The sequence below is a fragment of the Lithobates pipiens genome, unplaced genomic scaffold (assembly GCF_037356315.1).
Source record: "Lithobates pipiens isolate NorthernLeopardFrog02 unplaced genomic scaffold, aLitPip1_a1.2 Scaffold_18, whole genome shotgun sequence".
Taxonomy (NCBI): Eukaryota; Metazoa; Chordata; class Amphibia; order Anura; family Ranidae; genus Lithobates; species Lithobates pipiens.
In genome coordinates, this window is record NW_027507758.1 from 338,970,935 (window position 1) to 338,983,065 (window position 12,131).

The window sequence follows — 12,131 nt, forward strand, 5'->3', positions numbered from 1 at the left end:
TTGTTCAGAAGATTTCACTGTCTGTACAGCTTTAACCCAGGACATGGGATTGGACTGGACCCCTCAAACTGCCTAATGCATTCTCCAGCAATTGCAGGGGATCAGAGGGGTGAAAAATAAACATAAGACCAGACAGACTTGTCTTGTCACACGGATGTGCACACAGGTACAACTCACAGTTCAGTCGCACACAGGTTTACAGGTAAAAGTTTATGGCTCCAATCAAAGCTACAGTTTTTATGTGGTTAAGCTCACCCAGCAGGTACACGATCCAGCAATGGACCTTTTCACACAGACTCAGCAATGGACCTTTTCACACAGCGTGCTGCTGTCTCTCTCTCTCCTACTCAAACAGCTCCACACTGCCACTTTCAGCCCAGCTGACAATTAGCAGGTCTGAAGGGGAAATACCTGCCCTCTTCAATTAACCCATTCTTAACCCTGCCTCAGGTGGACCCTCTACACAACATATAAATAAAAGATGCTTAAACTAGCCCTCCTAAAAAATCACTGTTCAGCGCTTAGGATCTGAAAAACATAGATCTCTATGTAGTGAAAGTTGCGCATATGAAAATACAATGTTAATCGTGCAATCAAATACTGTACAGTAGCTGCTAAAGAATCAATACAATGTAAAAGACAATGCTAAAAATACACCCTACTAAAAGAGTTCTTAGTAATATTGTAGCAGCACTCTTGTCAGATCATAAAATGGCAAGCTTCCATATAATGTTCATATGTGGGAAAATGGTGCAGAGGAGATCAATAGTGACTTGTGTTGTAATTGATTATAAATCAGGCTACATCCACCAGACACTTCACCACATGAGGGAATCTGCCCTTTGTGGGTACACTCACCACATAGACAAATGTATCGCACCTTTAATTAAAATTGAATCATCACCGCTCCACCTGAACTTACACCAAGTTTTAGTCACGCTGTGTAAGGCTCCAGTAAATCATGTGAAAAAATGAATTGTCTGCATAGCGTGATACAGTATACAGATTTTAATATAGATAGATAGATGGCAAAATAGATTTCAATGATGGGGTAGAGGATGGGTGACACTCAATGACAGGGTAGAGGATGGGTGACACACAATGATGCGGTGGAGGATGGGTAACATGCTATGACATTGTGGGGGATGGGTGACACACAATGATGGGGTGGAGGATGACTGACACGCTATGACTTTGTGGGAGATAGGTGACACACATAGAGGGGGTGGAGGAAGGGTTACACACAATGACGGGGTGGAGGATGGGTGACACGCTATGACATTGTGGGGGATGGGTGACACACATAGAGGAGGTGAAGGATGGGTGACACACAATGATGGGGTGGAGGATGGGTGACACACAATAATGGGGTGGAGGATAGGTGACACACAATGACAGGGTGGAGGATGGGTGACACACAATGACTGGGTGGCGGATGAGTGACACGCTATGACATTGTGGGAGATGGGTGACACACATAGAGGAGCTGGAGGATGGGTGACACATAATAACAGGATGGAGGATAGGTGACACACAATGATGGGGTGGAGGATGGGTGACACACAATAACGAGGTGGAGAATAGGTGACACACAATGACCGGGAGGAGGATGGGTGACACACAATATCGGGGTGGAGGATGGGAGACACACAGTGATGGGGTGGAGCATGGGTGACACACAATGACTGGGTGGAGGATGGGTGACACATAATATCGGGGTGGAGGATGGGAGACACATAATATCGGGGTGGAGGATGGGAGACACACAGTGATGGGGTGGAGCATGGGTGACACACAATGACAGAGTGGAGGATGGGTGAAACGCTATGACATGGTGGGGGATGACAGGGATGGATGAGTCAGAAACTGGATGGATGGGATGGATGAGCCAGAAATGAGATGCATGAGCCAGAAATGGGATGGAGGAGTCAGAAATGGGATGGAGGAATGGATAAGCCATAAATGGGATGGATGAGCCAGAAATTAGATGGAGGGGTGCATGGCCAGAAATGGGACGGAGGAATGGATGAGCCATAAATGGGATGGATGAGCCAGAAATTGGATTGAGGAATGGATGAGCCATAAATGGGATTAATGAGTCATAAATGGGATGGATGAGCCAGCAATGAGATGGATGACCCCTCATAGGGATGTAGTTCCAGTGCTGGGAGCGCGCATGTACGGGACAACCCTTCACAACGACTTTGCAGACGGGACACCCACCTGGGAGAAGGACAGGAAGTAGGCAATACGGATCCAAAAAACACTTCTAAATGAAAAGAATGGAAAGGTGAGTGAACACATTATACACTACATTAAATGAGTTCTTTGCCTAGCACGTTCTTCGGGAGATAACTTAGTCCAGCCCAACTGCATAGGTTCCTCAGTAGGCAGGGGGTGCTCCTCGGATTGAAGATAAGGGACTGGGGGCTCGGGCTGCCTAAAGAACGGGGAGTGCTGGCGTCTTTTTTCCAGGGCCCTCTCCTGAAAGCGAATATCGATCTGGTTACACAAGGTGATGACACTGTCCACATCAGCAGGAAGGGATCTTCCTGCTAATTCCTCCTTCACTCTATCAGAGAGGCCATGTAAAAAGGTTGCAACTAGGGCCTCATTATTCCAGCTCAATTCAGCTGTGAGGATACGGAACTGAAGAGCATACTGTCCCACAGACGCGGACTCTTGACGGAGACGTAAAAGAGCGCTAGCCGCTGAGGAAACACGACCCGGTTCCTCGAAGATATTCCGAAAAAGTTTCAAGAAATCAGACAGGCTAGAAACCACTGGATCATTCAGTTCCCACAGAGGGGCAGCCCAAGCTAACACCTCGCCGGACAGGAGGGATATGATATATGCAACTTTTGCCCAATCGGACAGGAAGTTTTGGGGCTGAAGTTCAAAATGAATTGTGCACTGGCTAAGGAACCCCCTGCAAGCCTTGGAGTCCCCAGAGAAACGGGACGGAGCTGGTAGTTGTAATGAATGTGTGGCTGCGACTGATGCGATAGGTGCAGCGGCAGATAGCGGTTGAGGTTGTTGAACCAGGGGTCCTAATGAGGCCTGAACCTGTTCAACACGGGATGCCAAATCCTGAAGGAATCGCATCACCTGGGTCTGATGCGATTCTTGGGTCTCAAGTCTGCGAACTAAGCTCTGCAATGGATCATCTGCAGGAAGCGGCACGTCAGCCGGGTCCATGGCTGATCAAACTGTCAGGTCACCTTGAGGCGAGGTGACAGATGCACACCGTAGGGTTCAGGAGTGCACTGCAAGGTTGTGGACCCTACGGCTGACTGCTGTGGATGGGAGACAGGTCCCTCCAGGGTTAGAGCGTAAGATTCCCTGGGGCGCGGAGTCTAAGAGCCAGCAGGTGTTCACCAGAGCCTCGAGTGGTGAGGATGGACTTGGCTGCAACTGGCTCCAGGTCGCGACCTCCAGGGTCCCCCAGCTCACACCCACAGTAGGCAACAGAAGGATAGGGATGGTGAGGGACAAAGCCAAGGTCGCTGCTACAAGCAGACAGGAATAGTCAGGAACACGGCAAAAGGTCAGGATCACAGGCAAACAGGGATAGTCAAAGACACGCCAAAGTCGGTAACGGAACAACAGAAGAGCACACGGCAGGTAACAGGAAGCTAAACACACAAAGGAATACACAATGGTTGATCAGCACTCTTGCCTTGCAGTGCACAGGTTAATATAAGGTTTCCTGATAGGGCCTGGGGTGGAGCCATGCTTACAGGAGAGTTTATAAAAACCACCAGGTGGAAGTGGCTGGCCTCTTAGTCAGAACACATGAGGGAAGGTAAGCAAACAGGAAGATCACTGCATAACCATGACAGTAGCCCTCCAATGTCATTGATTTCTCCTACCACACCCTTCCAGAATTCCTGTATCAGAGGACAAGTCCAGACCACATGGATGAAGGTCCCTACGTCATTTAGACATTTGGGGCAGCGGTCCGAATGTGTAGGGTATATCCTAGCTAGTCTCTAAGGGGTATAGTAAGCTTTATGCAGAAATTTAAGCTGAATATATCTGTCTCTGGCAAAGATCATCAGTGGTATGTACTGTTGGATCCCCTCATCCCAATCTTCTGAGTCCAGGGTAGGAATATGACCCTGCCAGCTGTGAAAGAGTTGTGCATTTTTATCTGTATCCCTGGAGGAGAGTCTAAGGTATAGGGACAAGAGAATCCTATCTGCGCTGTGAGACACCAAGGAGGATTCTACCATGTCGGAGGCAACATTTGGGGTCTGGGGGAATTGTGATTGGAGTGCATGTCAGAGCTGGAGGAATCTAAAGAACATCCAGGAGGGCAGCTGGAACGTGGTATTGAGGGTAGTGTATGGTTGTAAATTACCATACGGCATCACATGCTGTATCTTAGTAATTTCAAATCTAGCCCATACACTGGGATCAGGGATTGTGCGTAGGTGTTGGAAACCTAGAGTTGCCCCAAAGTGGGGCATGGGGGGAGATCATCTGTGAGGGACATATGAACTTGGTCATCTGATCCCATACCTTAACCGTGGTTGTCAGTGTTATAGTCATAGTGTCATGCTCCTTCCCTCTAAACACCAGGTTACTTAGTGCCGCGTAGGACCCCAGTATGGCTGCCTCTAAATTGACTGCGCAACCTGTGCAAACCACCAGCGCACAGTCACCAAGACCGCCACCCAATATTATTGACGGAAGCAGGGTAGGAATAGACCCCCCAGTGTTAATGGAATCTGTAGAGTAGATTTGGCTATTCTAGGACTACAGCCCGCCCAAATGAAATTGCTAATAATTTGGTCTAGTTTGACAAAAAAAAAAAAAGCATTGGGAATAGGGACCAGGGTATTCCTATACACATATAAAAATTTGGGGAGAAAGGTCATCTTTATGAGGTTGATTCTGCCTACAAGGGAGAAGGGTAGTCACTTCCAGGTCTGACACTTAAGAATCAATTGATGTAGCACTGGGTATACATTGTCATCAAGATAGGAGAGAAGGTTAGGCTGCACCTCTATTCCTAAATAGCTGAATTTAGAGACCCAAGAGAGCTCCAACATTCCAACATTAAGGGATTTGTAAAGACAGAAAGTTTTTTTATCTTAATGCATTCTATGCATTAAGATAAAAACCTTCTGTGTGTAGCAGCCTCCCCAGCACCCCCTAATTACTTACCTGAGCCTCACCTCTATCCAGTGATGTCCGCTGGCTCCCACGGCTGTCAATCAAAGTCAGTTAGCCAATCAGGGGAGAGAGGGGAGGGGCCGGGTTGGGGCTCTGTCTCTGAGTGGACACACAGAGCTGTGACTCGGCTCAGGTGCCCCCATAGAAAGCTGCTTGCTTTGGGGTTACTCGACAGGAGGGAGGGGCCCGGAGCAGCGAAACGGGACCAGAGAAGAGGAAGATTCAGGCTGCTCTGTACAAAGTTTTGTGTTGTCGGTTTTTGAATATTCAACTTAAAGTGTAACTAAAGTGAAAACTTTTTGTTTAGTTTTAGACTGGAAGAGGGTTAGAACACCTGTCATGTTTTTATTGCTTTCTGCCCTGGTTATTATCAATCATTAAAAGTAAACGAATATCCCAAATTTTGGGTTGTCGCCAGAATAGAAATAGATGGGAAATCTTCCAATGGGAACACAAGTTCTGGTGACAACAAGAACATCAGCATGTAGGATGGATTTCCTCTTACTTCCTGTTTTGACACTGGGGCAGGAAATGAAGGAACATCTCCCCAATGGAACACAGAAGGCCAAAAAAAAGAAGCTGAAAGGGGTTATAACCCTCCCTTACTCTATTTAAAATGACAAATAAGCTTTGTCTTTAGTTCTGCTTTAAGCTGGAAAGTATATTTTTCCCCACTTCAGAGCCTTCTTTATCTCAACAGCGTTTTATTAGTTTGCTGTGAGGCATTCTTCTAGTTGAAAATGCATGGAACAGCTCCAATGAAAGTCTTCCAGGCAGGATCTATATAATGTGTCAAATTCAAAAAAGCTGCCTCCTCTCAGTATGAAGGAGCAGCCTTTCTACCCTGGGGAGTGAACCAAAATATAAAATCATCCATCATTTAGGCATTTTACGCATCTCAGTAAAATATAGGATTTGCTAAATATGAAAACTAAAGACCTAGCACATTTGTGTTTTGGTTTCCAGGGCATTACATTCTTACAATGTCTAAATTTTAAGCCATTTTCTTTTAAATATATTATCCAAGATATATACAACAATTACGTGTTAATACATACAGATGACTTCATTACCCACTTTCAATTAAACTTCAGCCTATTTATTAAAATAAATAATGTATGGGGAATACATTTCATGTATTACTAATGTTATATTCTTAAGAACATTCCTAGCCAATGGGAAATTTACAAATGGTTTCTCAGTATGTATTTAATATTTGAAGGAAAAAATTATCCACAAAGCAGTCTGCTAGTGTCAAAAAAGTGCAGAACATTTGAGGGTTCCTAATCCTTTGCTGGGGAGATGCCATGTCAATGGAAACCTGTCGTATGCAGAATAATATTAGGCTACAAGTGGGAAATGTATTGTAGATTCACATTTAAAGTAATTGTACAGTAATTGTACAGTACAGCTCTAAGAATTTGGGAATAAATAGGGTCAAATACAAACTATCCACACAAATGCATATCTACAAGTACACATTCAAGGATGTGTAATGAAGATTTGTCAGACAATGATCAACCTATGGACATTATCAAATTCTTCAATGTATCATATGTTAGATGTTGCTTTTTCGCTGTGCCATACTTTCTGAAGTAAACAAGAACAACCTGTATGTTGAGAGTAAAGTTGATCCTGAATATAAGATATTGCTAAATGGGAAGAATAGCTAAAGCTTTTTGGCTGTACTTCTATGGATCACAGGGGTGCAGTGCGTTCTGTACTCCTGTGACCCGTTTTCAGCTTACATAACACATAAAGCCAGTCGAGGCTCTGTAAAGATCCCGACCGTATGGTCAGGATCCGCCCAGATCAGGACCACTCAAAGAGCTGCTGAGAGCCTGAGTCAGCCACTCCCGCTCCTGCCCTCTCCACAGTCCTGCGCTCCATTAAGCACTGGAGGGGCAGAGCAGAGAGAGTCGGTGACTGACAGTCACCAGCTCTATGCAGCCTGAAGACCAGGAGCTGAGTGATCAGTTCTTAGTCTAGAGCTGGTGAGGGGCAAATGCAGAATGAAATTATTGCTGCATCCAAATAGGTGATTTTTTTTTCCACACATCCCATAGTTCTTTTTAAATTTGAACAGCACTTTTTGCATTCAGATGGCCCAATCTGAATCTAGGTGTAATTTTTAGTTTGGATTGCAAAAAGATTTCTGGGTAAAAAGGACCAAATGCTGCTCCAAAGGCTATTTTTGCCTTGCCAGCTCCCACCCATAGTAAAATGTTTAAGGAAAGTGACCCAGACATTTTGTTCTCATCATTATCAGGCAGGGCTGGCAGGAGCCTGATTGAGAATGCCATTGACTTTATTGCACTTCCTGTTCAGTAGTTCCAAATTTCCAAAATGTGGACATTTTTTAAAAGTTCAGCTGAACCATGGCTGATAAGACTTCTTAGAAATGTGCTTATCTCCAGTTAAGAATGAGTTAAAGTCCCATAACCTGTTGGTCAATCATCCACTATGTTATATTAGGATTTTTAATGATATATTGATTTACATATTATCAATACCATTATGAAATCAGGAAACCCAGCTCCCATCATAGGTTAGATGTCTGTCAGGATATTACTCTTGTCTGGGTCTACCTCACTTTAAAAATGTTCCCTTGCTTTCTTTTATTGTGACACTCTTTGCACTTTACAGGAAATAAAGAAAAATTCTTCAACGGCAACACAAACAATGGTGAAAACTCGATAGAGGTAAACTTTTGGCATGGAGGCTCCCTGGGGGTCTTCAGCTGCCCTGGTGCTGTGTTGGGCTTCCAGTGTGCCTCTGCCTCTAGGCATACCTGTTTTTAAAAAAAAGTGTTAAATAGTGTTTTGTTTTTCATTGGCTCACTGGTAAGTGTGCTGGGAACATTTGTGTTGTATTTCCTGTGTAAAGCCCATTGATAAGCACCTTGCTTTAAAAAGCTAATTTTAATGTGAAGCCATTGCCATTTTTGTTTAGCTTGCTGGGTTTGGCGTAAGGACACACTGAAGGGCCTCAGCTGCCAATGTGCTGTGTTAAGCTTCTTGTGTGTCCCTACACCTTTAAGCCCCTGTACACACGGTCAGAGATTTCGACAACCAAATCCTTCGGATTTTCTCCATCGGATCTTGTCCGAAACTGTTGCATACACACGGTCCGACTAAGTTGTCGAAAAATCCAATCTTTCAGAACGTGATGACGTAATTTCGTTACAATGGGACTAGATTCAGGCTAGTAGCCAATAGCTTTGATGTAGGAATTTGATCTCAGCATGCGTGGCACTTGGTCCGATCAAAATACTCTACACATGATCGGATTACGTCCGACCGGCCCAGTTGGTCGGGAAATATTTCCAACATGTTGGAAAATTGGGTCCGACGGAGATTCGGATGGAATCAGTCCGATGCATACCACACACAGTCGGATTATCTGACGACACGGTCCAATAAGACGCATTCCGACGGATTCTGCGACCGTGTCTACGCGGCATAAGAGGTGTTGGGTATCTGCCCTCTATTTCTATATATGTTCCCATTTGGGGGCTCTCATGAAGACACAAAGGGGCCTTGATGAGATATAATGGCTTTCACATATATTTGCAAATGTTGTTCAACTAAAACCCCTCTTTATAAAGCAAACTGTTAAACGGTGTTTGTTCTGGAATTTAGAAATTTTGTGAACAGGCATGTTTTTTTAAAGCCGCAGACATACTATATCTGTGGTATTAACATTTCTTACCTGCCTATCTGTGCTACACACTGAGCTGCGCACATCATTTTGACCCTGGCCAAAGATTGGAACCCATAAGAAGCCATCCAAAGTTGTCAGCATCTGGTAGAGGAGCTCCGGGACACCCCAGGGGCTGGAGTGAAGTTCAGTTTTATGGAGGAATGGTCTACCTCCAGGCATCCCTAGCCTCAAAAATATTCATTGCTATATATGCTTCAAGTTGGAAGCTCTCAAAAATTAGAGTAAGGCCGCGTACACACGGGCGGACTGTTCGCCCAACTTTGTCCGCTGAACAGTGTTTCAGCGGACAGTCCGCTCGTTTGTGGGCTTCAGCGGGCAGTTTCAGCGGACAGTCTGACGAACAAAGTTTTTCGGAAATCCCGTAAAACTGTCCGCTGAAACTTGGTTTGAGCGGACAGTCCGCTCGTGTGTAGGCTTGTTCATCAAACTAAGTTCCACGCATGCTCAGAAAGGATTTACACGCCGAAGGTTGCATTGCAGTGTATAGGACGTCGTTTTTCTAGTCCCGTCGTACGTGCCGTTCACGTCATCGCGCACGGTTTCAGCGGACTGTTCGTTCATCGTGTGTGGTCAAGTCCGCTCATGCTAATTTTGAGCGGACTGTTTGTCAAACTGTTTGACGAACAAGGTTGGGCGAACAGTCCGCGCGTGTGTACGCGGCCTAAGGCTCCTTTCACACATGCAGGCCATTTGTCCGTTTTTCATCCATCAATTGAAAAATGAACATCAATGCATCGTTATGGAAAAATGTATGTAAATGGATAATCATCCATTTAAAACTGCATCCGTCAACATCTGTTTTTTTGGAACCTCTTTTTGTTCCATAAAAAAAACTAAACGGACGAAAAATGGATGTAAACAGACAAACGGTCTGTTTTTGCATTAGTTGTTAGGAGCCAGCACCTTCCGGCATCTTAACCAGTGACTTATTGCTGCTGTCAGTGGGGATTCTAACAGCCCAGGCTGAATACAGTTGGACGCAGTGTGTACAATAGACAAGGGAGGGGGTGGGCAGGGTTTGCAAAGAGGAGCAGGGTTTACAGTGAGGGGGCTATGTCACTTGCTTGCTCTGACTGTCATTGCCTCTGTCTGAATGTAATTACTGGCTCTTTGTTTACTTTATAGTGCTGGAGATGGAGCTGTCATTCTCTGAAGTAGAGAAAGGGGCAGGGGTCCCCCAGTGACCCTGACCCTTTGTTTACTTTAGTGGAGGGCCGGATGACAGCTCCTTCTAAATTCACTTTAACCACTTAACGACCGCCGCATGCCATTGTACGTCATCACAATGGCATGTACAGGCACAAGCACGTACATGTACGTGCTTGCCTTCCAGCGGGTGGGGGGTCAGATCGGACCCCCTCCCGCTGGATGCGGCGGTCCGTTTCGCTTCAGGAGCGATCCGGGATGAGGGAATGGCCATCGGTTTCTGGCCATCCCCTCTCGATCGCTCCTGGCGAATGAGAAGCTTCCTCCCACTGTGTATTGTATACACAGGCGGGAGGAAGTGATGTCATTCTCCTCGGGGCGGTCTTTTTGACCGGACTACGAGGAGAAGACTAAAAGTAAGTGTGCACCAACACTACACTGACATGTAGGTACACATAGGCACACAACCCCCCCCCCCCCCCCCGATCGCCCCCCCCCCTCCCCCTCCCAGTCACAGTGTCACTGATTGCAGTGATCATTTATTTACTGATCACTGCATTCAGTGTCAGTTGTAAAAGTAAAAACTGCCAGGGCAGTTAGTGTTAGGCCCAGGGTAGCCCCCTACCACCCCCCAACAAAGGTTTAACCCCCTGATTGCCCTTAGAGTTAACCCTTTCACCCCCTTTTGCCAGTGTCACTAAGCGATCATTTTTCTGATCGCTGCATTAGTGTCACTAGTGTCGCTAGGTAGCTAGTTATTTTTTTAGGTTCACCGCCAGGTTTTTATAGCGCTAGGTACCCCGATATACTACCCAATAATGGTTTTAACCCCCTGATTGCCCCTAGTTAACCCTTTCACCCCCTTTTGCCAGTGTCACTAAGCGATCGTTTTTCTGATCGCTGCATTAGTGTCACTGGTGCCGCTAAGTAGCTAGTTATTTTTTTAGGTTCACCGCCAGGTTTTTATAGCGCTAGGTACCAGATATACTACCCAATAATGGTTTTAACCCCCTGATTGCCCCTAGTTAACCCTTTCACCCCCTTTTGCCAGTGTCACTAAGCGATCATTTTTCTGATCGCTGCATTAGTGTCACTAGTGTCGCTAGGTAGCTAGTTATTTTTTTAGGTTCACCGCCAGGTTTTTATAGCGCTAGGTACCCCGATATACTACCCAATAATGGTTTTAACCCCCTGATTGCCCCTAGTTAACCCTTTCACCAGCGATCACCGTATAAGTGTCACTGGTGACGCTGGTTAGCCAGTTAGTTATTTAGGTTCCCCGTCAGGTTTTTATATAGTGCCAGGGACCCCCATATACTACCTAATAAAAATGTGAACCCCCTGATTGCCCCTAGTTAACCCTTTCACCAGTGATCACCGTATAAGTGTTACGGGTGACTCTGGTTAGTTAGTTTGCTTTTTATAGCATCAGGGCACCCACCATTTATTACCCAATAAAGGTTTAACCCCCTGATCACCCGGCAGGTGATATCAATTAGGTTTTAGGGTCAGGGTCTGCATCGCCCCAGGCAGCGCTAGGTTAGTGCCAGTACCGCTAACACCCACGCGCAAAGCATACACCTCCCGTAGTGATATAGAATCTGAACAGATCAATATCTGATCTGATCAGATCTATACTAGCGTCCCCAGCAGTTTAGGGTTCCAAAAAAACGCATTGTTAGCGGGATCAGCCCAGATACCTGCTAGCACCTGCGTTTTGCCCCTCCGCCCAGCCCACCCAAGTGCAGGATCGATCGATCACTGTCACTTACAAAACACTAAACACATAACTGCAGTGATCGCAGAGTCAGGCCTGATCCCTGCGATCGCTAACAGTTTTTTTTGGTAGCGTTTTATATTTAAATCCGGAAGGCAGTGCTTGGTTTTCGGGGTCCCGTACATGGCTGGGCTCCCAAAAAGTCCCCCACATGTGGTATCCCCATACTCGGGAGAAGCAGCAGAATTTATTTTGGGGTGTAATTTCACTTATGCCCCTAGCATGTGTGAGCAATATATCATTTAGTGACAACTTTGTGCAAAAATAAATTAATTGTAATATTCCTGCAACTTGTGGCAAAATA